We start from the raw sequence: 12,389 nt of genomic DNA on the forward strand, positions 1-12,389 counted from the left end.
CCCTTCCTGCCCAATTACTTGTGGATCTCTCTTACAGCCTTGGATGTAAAGGAGTCCTTCTGCCAACTTCCAGTTCGTTTTCAGTGAGAATTGTTCCACATGTAGATGTATTTTTCATGTGTTCATGGAGGGAGGTGCGATCCATGTCCCTCTTACTCCACCATCTTGATCTATCACCAATAATCTCCCTTTTGATTAGGTTAAGGTCAACTGATTTAAAACCTAAATTACATCTTCAAAATCCCTTCCTCTTTGCTGTACAACCGAAATGAATCAGGGTGTAATACCAGGAGGTGGAAATCATGGGCGCCATCTTAGAATTTTGCCTACCACAATGTCCACTCTAGAAGTTGAAATGCATTGATTTAACTTGCAGGCCCTTGACAACCAGCAAGTCTGCACACTTCCCGTATGTCTGTTAATTAGCTACCCAATCTTTTTCGGGACTGGTCACTTTACATTGTTTATCCATGTATATGCTGGAGTCTATCTCACAACTGTGTATGAACCTTTATGTAGCAGCTCCCCTGACTACTTTTCCTCTGATGTTCTTGTCTGGCTTCTCCAGGTGTCATAGTCAGGGTCAGCATACACTGAGATGGAGTCAGAAGTACAAAAGTTTATTGGGGAGTAACACTAGTAAAAGAATGAAAAAGTGAAAAGGGGAGAAAGCAGGATTGGCCAGGAGGCACTGTCAGACCACCATGCTGCCCAGCAATAAGCTCAGGGCAGACTGCCGGTGAGAGGAGTCTTGTGTGGGGTGCAAACATCCAGGCCTGTGGGCCATGGACTTGAGTGCTTGGTGGCCAGAGGCTGCTGGGAAAACAGTGTGACCTGGGCTCCTAAGGAGCTCACAGCTGACAGCAGGTCCCTCTTTGAAGGCAAGTCAGCGTAGCAGCCAAGCAATAGTCTATCCTTGGTGCCTTGTCCTCTGTTGGTGCACATAGTGCCCTTAAAGAAAAAGATCCTTCACTCAGGTTACAAAGCCTTGCCTGGTCGAGTCCTGCCCCCCAGCTCCATCAGGTTCTAGCCCCTTGGTTTCTGTGGCCTCTGATGCTCTTTCAATTCCTAGACTTCTCCATCAGGAACAGAAGCCAGAGTGCTCAAGATTCCTTAAGGGTCTACCAAAATGGTATCATTCCTTTTAAAATTAGAGGAGAAAAATGAATGTAATCCAGTCTGGCTTATGTTCATCTTTATACCAATGTAGTAATAAAATGTATTTTTTTCTATTTTTTGATGGAGGAAGGAGCCCACGAAGGCCAAAGTGCCTCAGGCTTGAGAAAGAAGGTCGGGATCTCCCCCTGCCTTGCCCCTCCTCACACCAGGTTCTCCGTTATCAGACTCCTCTGCTCTGAAGAGCACTCTCCTCTGTACTCCCTCTTCCGGTCAGTGCCTCATTTTTTCAGATTTTCTATTGCTGATGATCCCCAAGTACATCATACCAGCCCAGGCCCCTCCCTGTACTCCAGACTAAAACATTCTCCTGCCTCCTTGACTCTCCACTGGAAGGCCTGATGAGCATCTTACATGCCCCAAAGCGAATGCCAGTGCTGTCCTCAATTCCAGCTCCTCTCACAGCGTTGCCTGTCTTGGTCACCAGCATTTCCATTCTTTCCCTGATAAAGGCCAAATCTTTTTTTTTGGTAATAAACTTATTTATTTATCTATTTATTTATTTATTTTTGGCTCTGTTGGGTCTTCGTTGCTGCGCACGGGCTTTTTCTAGTTGTGGTGAGCAGGGGCTACTCTTCATAGTGGTGCACGGGCTTCTCATTGTGGTGTCTTCTCTTGTTATGGAGCATGGGCTCTATGTGTGCAGGCTTCAGTAGTTGTGGCACGTGGGCTCTAGAGCGCAGGCTCAGTAGTTGTGGCACATGGGATTAGTTGCTCCACGGCATGTGGGATTTTCCCGGACCAGGGCTCGAACCTGTGTCACCTGCATTGGCAGGCGGATTCTTAACTGCTGAGCCACCAGGGAAGTCCCAGGCCAAATCTTCTTTGGTGTCTGGACTCTGCTAATTCATATCCTACCTGTGACTGGACAGCAGGTCCTGCCAGCATCATGCTCAAACCTACCCAGAATGCAGCCAACTCTCACTGCCTGCCTGACGGCCAGCATCTCTTACAGTGATCATGTCGCCAGCCCCCCTGGTTCTATCCTTCTCCCCAGCTAAATTTCCCCATAGCAGCCAGAGACTTTCCATGGCACCTCCCTCCTTTGCTCAAAATTTTTGAGGGCTCCCAGCTCCCTCAGTGGGGAAAGTCCACACCACAGTCTGCAAGGCAACCAGGTCAGCCCTGAGCTCACACCTTTCTTTCTCTCTGCCTTACTCAGCTCCAGCCACACTCGTCCTCTCCCTGGTGCCCCCATGCATGATATGCTCCCACGTCAGGGTCTTTGCACATGCTGTTCCCCCCTTGCCTGGAATACGCTTCCATCAGATATCTGCCCAGCTCATTCCTTATCCTCTTTAAGTCTTTATTCATACCTGGCACATACTGGGTACTTAATGAATATTCATTGACTGAAAACCAGTCAGTTGAATTGTTGGTCCCAATTTTTCACTGCCCTCCTTGAAGAAGGATTACATGTCCTCACATGCTGCTAGTGACTTGCAAAGCCTCCCTGTGCAAGTGGGAAGGAGGCATATATATGTGATATATATGTATATGTATATATATATATACACACACACACATATATGTCTATATTTGTATAATTATTTATATTTTTTCCAGGCTTGGAAACTGGATTCAAAAACAAAGAGTTAGCCAGAAATCAGGGCATTTCTCTTAGAATCATATGCTGTCCTGAAAATAGAAAGATTCACAAAGGCTGAACTACATCCCTCCACATTTGGCAGAGACCAGGAATGTGAGGCTCACTTAAGGAAGCAGCAGGAGAACCAGAAGAGAGGGGTGGAACACATGGCCCTTGAGGAAACACTGATTCAGGACAGAGGTGGCAAGAATAATACATTTGGGGGAAAAGTTAATTAGAACTCAGTCCTTCCTTCTTCCACTATATAATGACATCAGAGAAGTCATACTCAAGAGAGATCATACCAATGTGTTGAGTGTACAGAAGTCTTAACAGAGCTCAACGCTTATAACCATGAGCAAATTCACTCAGGAGACAAATCTTACAAATGTGTTGAGTGTGGGAGAGTCTTTTCTGAGAAAGATTGTCTTTCAGTACATTTTAGGACTCATATAGGAGAAAAATTCTATAAATGTATAGGCACAAATTATCCCTTACTCAGTATGAGAGAATTTATACTTATGAAACACTTCATATTTGCAGTGAATTCAGGAGCTTATTTTCAAGGTGTGATTGCTTTATGTTACATCCAAGGATCTATAAAGGAAAGAAACACTACAATGTAGTCATTCAGGGAAAAGTTTTATGCTTTTCTCAGTTACTCAACATCACAGCACACACACTGGAGAGAAACCTATGGATATATTCACTGTGGGAAAAGCCTTAAACATAGCTCAGCACTTATGATGCTACATCAGAGAACTCATACTGGGAAAACCCTATACATGTAAATGGTGTAGAAGAGCCTTCAGGAGGTGTTCTCACTTTATCCAACACAAGAGGACTCATACTGGAGAACATTTTGAAGAGAGGCAATATTGGCAGGCTTTCAACTATGGCTTTCACATTATTTGACACCAGGAAATTCATATAGATTAGAGAAACTCATTGAACATAATATGGAAAAGCTATTGGTTGGAATTCCATGTGATTTGATATCAGAAATAAACCACAAAGGAGGCAGAATCCACAAGTTATTTTTGACCCATAAACAGGTACCTGAATGTAATAAGACTCTGCACTTGTAACTCCCTGCAGTCACAGATGACGAGGTATGAGCACTTATGCTCTGCATGTGCCCTTGATTTCCCATAGAAAGTCATGTAATGGGACTCGGGGTCTAGGCCTGATGGACAATGTCTCATAGAAATGACTGCCATAGATAATAAAATGTAAATGTTTCAATGACAACAGCATATTTTTTACATCATATAAAAATCAGAGAACCACCAAATTTGAAGTGTCATGCAGAGATCATTTATCTTATAGTATGATAGGGATCAACATATGTACAGTTTTATAGTAGTCATAGAAGAGAGGTGAAAAATATGCCAATAATTTCTTTCTTGCATAGTCCTGTCACATCAAACAAATTACAGACTTTTATAAAAACTCACAAATGTTTCACAAGTGGCATTCCACTACTAACTTTGAGAGAGGTATCATAAAGAGTTGCCTGCATCTTCATGTTTCTAGGGGCATAGTCAGTGTTCATGCAGGACTAAAAAGACATACCACACACAAAACTACAAGAACTCATCAATGAATTCTGTAAAGTTTCAGGATACAAAATTAATATACAGAAATCTGTTGCATTTCTATACACTAACAATGAACTATCAGAAAGATAAATTAAGAAAATAATCCCATTTACAACTGAATCAAAAAGAATAAAATAACTAGGAATAAATCTAACTAAGGAGGTAAAAGACCACACTGGGAAAACTATAAGACATTGATGAAAGAAACTGAAGATGACACAAACAGATGGAAAGATATACTGTGCTCATGAATTGGAAGAATTTATATTGTTAAAATGACCATATTACTCAAGGTAATCTACAGATTCAATGTGATCCCTATCAAAATACCAATGGCATTTTTCACAGAACTAGAACAAATAATTCTAAAATATGTATGGAAACACAAAAGACCCCATATAGCCAAAACAATCTTGAGAAAGAATAAATCTGGAGGTAGCATGCGCCCTAATTTAAAACTATACTGCAAAGCTACAATAATCAAAACAGTATGGTACAGGCACAAAACCAGACATATAGATCAATGGAATAGAATAGAAAGACCAGAAATGAACCCAAACTTATATGGGCAATTAATCTACAACAAGGGAGGCAAGTATATACAATGGGGAAAAAGATGGCCTCTTCAATGAATCGTGTTGGGAAAACTGGACAGCTACATACAAAAGAATCAAACTGGACTACTTTCTCACACCATGCACAAAAATATATTCATAATGGATTAAAGACTTAAACGTAAGACCTGAAACCATAAAACTTATAGAAAAAACCATAAGCAGTACATATTTTGACAATGGTCTTAGTAATTTTTTTTTTTTTTTTTGCTATGTCTCCTCAGGCAAGGGAAACAAAAATAAAAATAAACAAATGGGACTATGTCAAACTAAAAAGCTTTTGCACAGCAAAGGAAACTATCAACAAAATGAAAACGTTGCCAACTGAATGGGAGAAGATATTTATAAGTGATATATAGGATAAGGGATTAATATTCAAAATATTAAAAGATCTCATAGAGCTCAACATCAAAAAAAAACAAACCGAATTTTAAAAGGGCACAGGATCTGAATAGACATATTTTCAAAGGAGACATACAGATGGTCAACAGGCACATGAAAAGATGCTCAACATCACATTCAAAACTACAATGAGATATCACCCCATACCTGTCAGAATGACTATTATCAAAAAGACAACAAATAACAAGTGTTGGCAAGGATGTGGAGAAAAGGGAACCCTTATCCACTGTTGATGGGAATGTAAATTGATGCAGGCACTGTGGAAAACAGTATGGAGGTGCCTCAAAAAATTAAATCAGGGAATTCCCTGGCAGTCCAGTGGTTAAGACTTTGCACTTTCACTGCTATGACCCAGGTTCAATCCCTGGTCAGAGAACTAATATCCCACAAGCCACGCAGCACTACCCAAAAAAAAGAAAAAAATTAAATCGAATTACCATATTATCTAGAAATTCTACTCCTACGTATTTATACAAAGAAAATAAAAACACTAATTTGAAAAGATATACGCACCCCTATGTTCACTGCAGCATTATTTACAACAGACAAGATATGGAAGGAAAACTAGTGCCCATCAGTAGATCAGTGGATAAAGAAGATGTGGTATATATACACAATGAAATATTACTCAGCCATGAAAGAATGAAATCTTGCCATTTGCAACAACATGGATGGACCTAGAGTTATTATGCTAAGTGAAATAAGTCAGACAGAGAAAGACAAATACAGCATGATTTCACTTATATTTGGAATCTAAAAAACAACAACAACAAAAAAGAACAAACATAACAAAACAGAAAGAGTCACAGATTCAGAGAATAGGTGATTGCCAAAGGGGAGAAGGGTGGGAGGAGGAGAGAAATAGGTGAGAGGGATTAAGAGGCACAAACTTCCAGTGGCCAAATAAATGAGTCATAGGTATAAAATGTACAGTGTGGAGAATATAGTCAATAATTATGTAATATCTTTGTACGGTGACAGATGGTAACTAGACTTACCATGGTGATCGTTTCCAAACATACAGATAAATCAAATCACTATATTGTGTATCAGGAACTAAAATAGTTTTGTATCGTAGGTCAATTATACTTCAAAACAAACAACCAAATAAACTTATAAAAAAAAAGATCAGATTTGTGGTTACCAGAGGCGGGGGGGGGGGAGGGGGGAGGGGGAATCGGATGAAGGCAGGTTGATGGTACAACATGATAAATATACTTACTGCTGTTGTATGCTATATAAGAAAGATGTTAAGAGAATAAATCCTGAGTTCTCATCACAAGTAAAATACTTTTTTTCTGTTTATTTAATTTTGTATCAATGTGAGACAATCGAAGTTCACTAAACTTATTGTGATAATCATTTCACGATGCATGTAAGTTAAAGCATTATGTAGTACGCCTTAAACTTATACAGTGCTGGATGTCAATTATACCTCAATAAAACTGGAAGGAAAAAAAATAAGATGTTTATTTTAAAAAAGACATACCACAGCCTGGTGAAGTGTCCGTACTCCAAGGGTGATACTGGGACTGGGAGCAACCTCACCCATAGCTGCTCAAAAGGGTATATGGTTCTGGGGAAGGGATGGAGGGAAATGTCCCACGCATGAACTCTGAAGACCTTCCTCTCCCTCTCCCTTTATGAGAATCCTTTGAAAATCTGGTTTTCCTCCTAAACCCAAGGGAGAGCTCCTGCTCTTCCCTTATACTCCATGGAATACCACCTTTCCTTTCCAGCACTACCATCAAATCCTCCACCAAGATACCCATCTCCTTGCTGCTCCCTGGATGTTGAGACTTTGTTCAGTTCCAGATCCCTGATGGAAGCAAGTCCAGAAACTTCCAGCACCAGCTGCTCTCAGATGGGGCATATGTCCTTAGAACTCAACTTGAAGAGAGGCTTCTGGGGCAGATGAGCTTCACCCAAGCTGGCTTTTGTGCCAGCCACCGTGGAGGGGTCACCTACAGATGCCAAAATGTGAGCCACTCTTTTCCAGCTCTTGTCACAGCCAGGACATGGACACTTGTGTCAACCTGAGCCAACGGGGCCTGAGGAAGTCTACAAGAAAGAGTGCTTCTGAAGAGAATGCATTCCTTTGTTGAGGTAGGCAGAGTAATGGCTCCCCAAAGCTGCCCACATCCTAATGCCTGGAACCAGTGACTATGTTATCTTAACAGGGCAAAAGGGGCTTCGCAGATGCAATTAAGTTAAGGATCTTGAGGTGAGATTATCCTGAGCCCAATGTAATCACGAATGTCCTTGTTTTAAGAAGAGGCAGGAGAAGTCAGAGTCAGAGAAGGCAATGTGATGAGGAAGCAGACGTCAGAGCCAGAGAGAGACTTATAGATGCTACACTGCTGGCTCTGGTGATGGAGAGAGAGGCCATGATCCAAGGAGTGCAGGACGTCTCTAGAAGCTGGAAAAGGCGAGTAAAGCGATTCTCCCCTAGAGCCTCTAGAAGGAAGGCAGCCCTGACAATATGTTGATTTTCCCCCAGAAAGACCCGTGTTGGACTTCTGACCTTCAGAGCTGAGATGATAAATTCGTGCTGTTTTAAGCCACAAAGTTTGTGGTAATTTGTTACAGTGCCAAAGGAAACAAACACACTCCCTGATGGCTATATCTTCAGCCAAATGTTGTATGGCTTCGTGTGATGTGTGAAACTGTGACAACCTCCTTGAGGCCATGAGGACACGAGCCTTGGGATTAAGCAAGACAATACACTGAGGAGAGCTGAGCAGAAGACGCAGAGCACCTGAAACCATCCCTGGAAGCCCTTGCTCTGGATTTCACGCAAAGAGATAGTGAATGGTGGTACATTCTGTTACTCGTGGCCCCCAAAAATCTCACATGATAACCCTTTCTTGCTCCCAACAAGCTTCTGCTCTCAAGTCTCTTGTTTAATCATGCTGAGACACAAGTCAGGGACCCTAGGAGCAGCCATCACAGGTAATAAGCTTCTGCAGGCTCAGGCTGACGCTTGCTTACCTGACTTAGAGTCACTCCTCAGGAGGTGGACACCCCACAAAGAGCAGAGAACCACTGTGGTCAGCATGAAGGGCCAGCTGCAGTCTGAGAGGCACTGCCAAGGGGCTACACAGGAGGCAAAGAAACATTCCAGAGTTCCAAGGATATGATGTGAAAACACACAGGAACAAGGGTATATGGTGGATTCATCAAATTACACATGCAGACATGGGTACACTCTCCCCCTCAGTCTTCATAGTGGGTGACATGGGTCCTCTCTGGGTACGGGAAAAAAAAAGGTGCTTGAAGAAAACCATACCTCCATTTAAAAAAAAAAATGTGCCAACTTGCTGAACAAGATGAATCCTCTGCCACCACACACACACACAAAATTCTATGATTATTACTGCATGCTGTTGATGGCTTTGAAGTCTAAATTTATTGGAAAGGAAAAGAATTTTTTTGAACTAGTACTGTCTGAGGGCATTTCTCCTTAAGATGAGTTTGAATCCAACTTGATTGTTCTTGTGAAGATGGCAGTCAGTTCCTTTCCTCACATTTTAAAGAGGAAGTACAGAGCAAAGTCAAGGGCCAGGCTCCCAAAGAGCCCACTGCAATCCCGTAATCCCATTTGCTGTTGTATTGAGCCCAATGATGATTTGGGATTTATAGTTGGCCTTCCCAACCTGGAACATAAGACTCATCTTCATTTATGCAATTTTACTTGTAATTCTTTCCAGAAACTTATCTTCCTGTAGGTTCCTTGCATTTCCCAACAAATTAATCCCAGACAGTTACGTCTCTATGCTTCTACTCTGAATCTCCTTTTCAATATACTTGTTAAGGTTATACAGATTTTGTGTGTACCTGTGTGTTGATTCATGTATCTTTATTTCTTTCTTTTTTTTTTTCTTTTTTTGCGGTACGCGGGCCTCCCTCTGTTGTGGCCTCTTCCGTTGCGGAGCACAGGCTCCGGACACACAGGCTCAGTGGCCATGGCTCACAGGCCCAGCCGCTCCGCGGCATGTGGGACCTTCCCGGACCGGGGCACGAACCCGTGTTCCCTGCATCGTCAGGCGGACTCTCAACCACTGTGCCACCAGGGAAGCCCTCCAATTGGATTTTTAAAGTATTCTAATGTTATCTATTTTTTAAAATATTTATTTATTTAGGCTGCACTGGGTCTTAGTTGTGGCATGCGGGAGCTTTGTTGTGGCATGTGGGCTCTTAGTTGCAGCATGCATGCGGGATCTAGTTCACTGACCAGGGATCGAACCTGGGCCCCCCGCACTGGGAGCAGGGTGTCTTACCACTGGACCACCAGGGAAGTTCGTAATGTTATCTATTAATAGAAGCATTTTTATATTTTCTTTTCTAATAGTTACAGCTCTTACGTCTGTTTCCTATCTTTTTTGTGGTAACAAGGACATACAGAAATCTTAAACTTCAGATTGCTGAAAGCAGATATCCTTCTGTTCTGGATGTGTATATCAATCCATGGTTATTGAACAGAGGAGTGAATAAACAAGAGAATGAAGAAAGATGGGGGTCAATTTTCATCAGAGAGGAAAAGGTCAATTTCCTAAGGCAGAGAGAAATATTGAAATGGGTTGTATTCAGGACCAGCAGTAAGCAGGTTGCTGGCTTATCCCTTGTCTACATCCTAGTGGCCAAAGGATGAGACACTCCTACACTTGATGATACCAAGAGGGAAAGTAGGAGCCTGGTCCTGGATGACAGTGGTGGCTTAACGAGTACCAGGAAGCTCCTACTTGTAGACATTCATTTCAGTGAGGAAATGGTGTTTATTTATGGTAGTTGGATTTTCAGTTATTTACAGCTAAACACACCCTATAGGATACAGGGTACAAAGCTTTGAACTGGATTATTCCAAAGTCAACTTACTGGTTTGTCCAGTATTCTGTGGACTTCTTACACTCCTTTTTGAAAGAGATCACTTTCTGGAAGCTGTATGTGGTCTGTCTCTGCTCAGAGCTCAGGTTCTTCACCTTTCCCCCATGTGCTACATCCTGTCTGGATTATCATGATTTTGAACTTATTCTTGATGTGTGGGAGAACAGGCGACGAACAAATGTGTAGCAGTAATAAATAGACCCCAAAGCCTATTTTCAGGAAATAGTTATGATACTAATAATTTACAGGTAAAATGCTGATTAATTTATTCCTCCTTCTCTAACCTGAAGTTCTTAAGCTCTGAGGAGTTGAGAAGTGTCCTAGAGGCTCATGTTTCAAAGACAAAAATATACATCTTTCTTCATTTTCTTGTTTTTTTAATGACTTTTAAAGTGTTCCCCTTCACATGGAATACTTTGAGATGCTATGTGTGATGAAATAATAACGGTGAATGGAGATCAAATTGTAGGTCCATGATTCAGTCGATTGAATGCCACCAGCTACCATAGTGATTTGGTCAATATATAGTTTTATATCTCTTATTCTTAGTCATAAATTGTTTAAATTAAACCAATAGTGGACTACTGATTTTAAAAAGCATATGAAAGAATGTTAATATATTTCAACAATTCAGTATCTCAATAAACATGTTTGTCAGACTATACTAAGAGAGGAAAAGGGCAAATTAAACTTTGCAATTGAATGAAACGATTATTACTGCTAATCCAGCAATTTTCATAAATGATCCACAATGCCTTTTCTGCAATTCTAAATTCTAAAATGTTTTCTAATGAAAAGCTTCTTCCCCCTATTATGTCTCTGCAAAATTTACCTGAACTAACACGGCTATTTACACTTTGTTTCTCTCTAACTTAGTGGGACTCCTCATATATTTTCATACAGATATACCCAGACGCTGCCCCAGACCTGTTGGGATGTTACATATTGCGCAGTGTATGCACCTTACTATACTGCTAAAATCCAAATGCTTATGAATTCTAAAATACTTCTGGCCCTGAAGGCTTAGAACAAAGGATTAGGGTCCTGTATGCAAACAGGATGCATAACATTTTTGACATTTTACATGCATAATAGTTAACATTTGTTCAGAAATGTTTTTTTAATGTAATCAAATTACAGTAAATTAAATAGTATGATTAATTTGCTAAATGAAAAAAGAACATGCAATTTATTATTAAAAGTTGTATTCAAGTGGGTTTCATGAATCAATCTCAAATACTATACTTATTTAAAAACACTTTTTAACCTAAAATCATGTTTTTATTCTATACCATACAAACAGAAAAAACTGAACTTCCAAGAATGCTTTCTTTCTTAAGATGTTAAGGCCTCCATCAAACTTGAAGGTGAATCACTAGAAGCATCTCTAGTCACATCCAAAACAAGACAATAATATGGCTAATTAATTGCCCAGTCATACTACCTAGGGCTATAGAACATCAATTTTTTTAAAGTCAAAGTATGGAAAAGAGGCCTAAATTATTTAATGAATGGGATGTTGTTTTATCAACAGCCAAGTAAAATCCAGGGAAGTGCTGTTAGAAGTAAAGACATCTGCATAGTCTCTAAATACTAATATGCAAAAGTCAACAGATATACTGTCTTAATTGCAACAAATAAGATGAACAATGTGCAGCCTGCACGTGGATATTCTCCACAGTGGCCATAGAAATTAACAACTCCTGGAACAAGTTTAGCATGCAGTGGACAGGATGATCCAAACAGAGGCACAGGGCTGCTGAAACCTGCTAGGAAACCCCAAGGAAGGGGAGAAAGAGTACACTGAGCCCTGGGTCAGAGTAGGATAAGAGAGAACCAAGCACCAAGGAGGAGAGAGGACATCAGAGCCTGGGCCCTGGAAACTAAGGAAGATGAAAGGACACCAAATACTGGACTCTGAGGAAGACATGAAAATAATTTGTCCTGGGCTCCCAAGAAAGATGAGAGTGGGCTGGGTTCAAGGAAGAAGAGCACACACCGGGTCCTGGGCAGTGAAAGACTTCTCCCATTTCCTAGATATGGGCATCTCGCTCAGAGAAGAGGACACGGGGTAGAGAATCCTGTCCAGCCCACTCCAACTCCCTGATTCTTTGCTTAACCAAA

Source organism: Leucopleurus acutus, assembly GCF_964270905.1.
Source record: "Leucopleurus acutus genome assembly, chromosome: 20".
Lineage (NCBI taxonomy): Eukaryota > Metazoa > Chordata > Mammalia > Artiodactyla > Delphinidae > Leucopleurus > Leucopleurus acutus.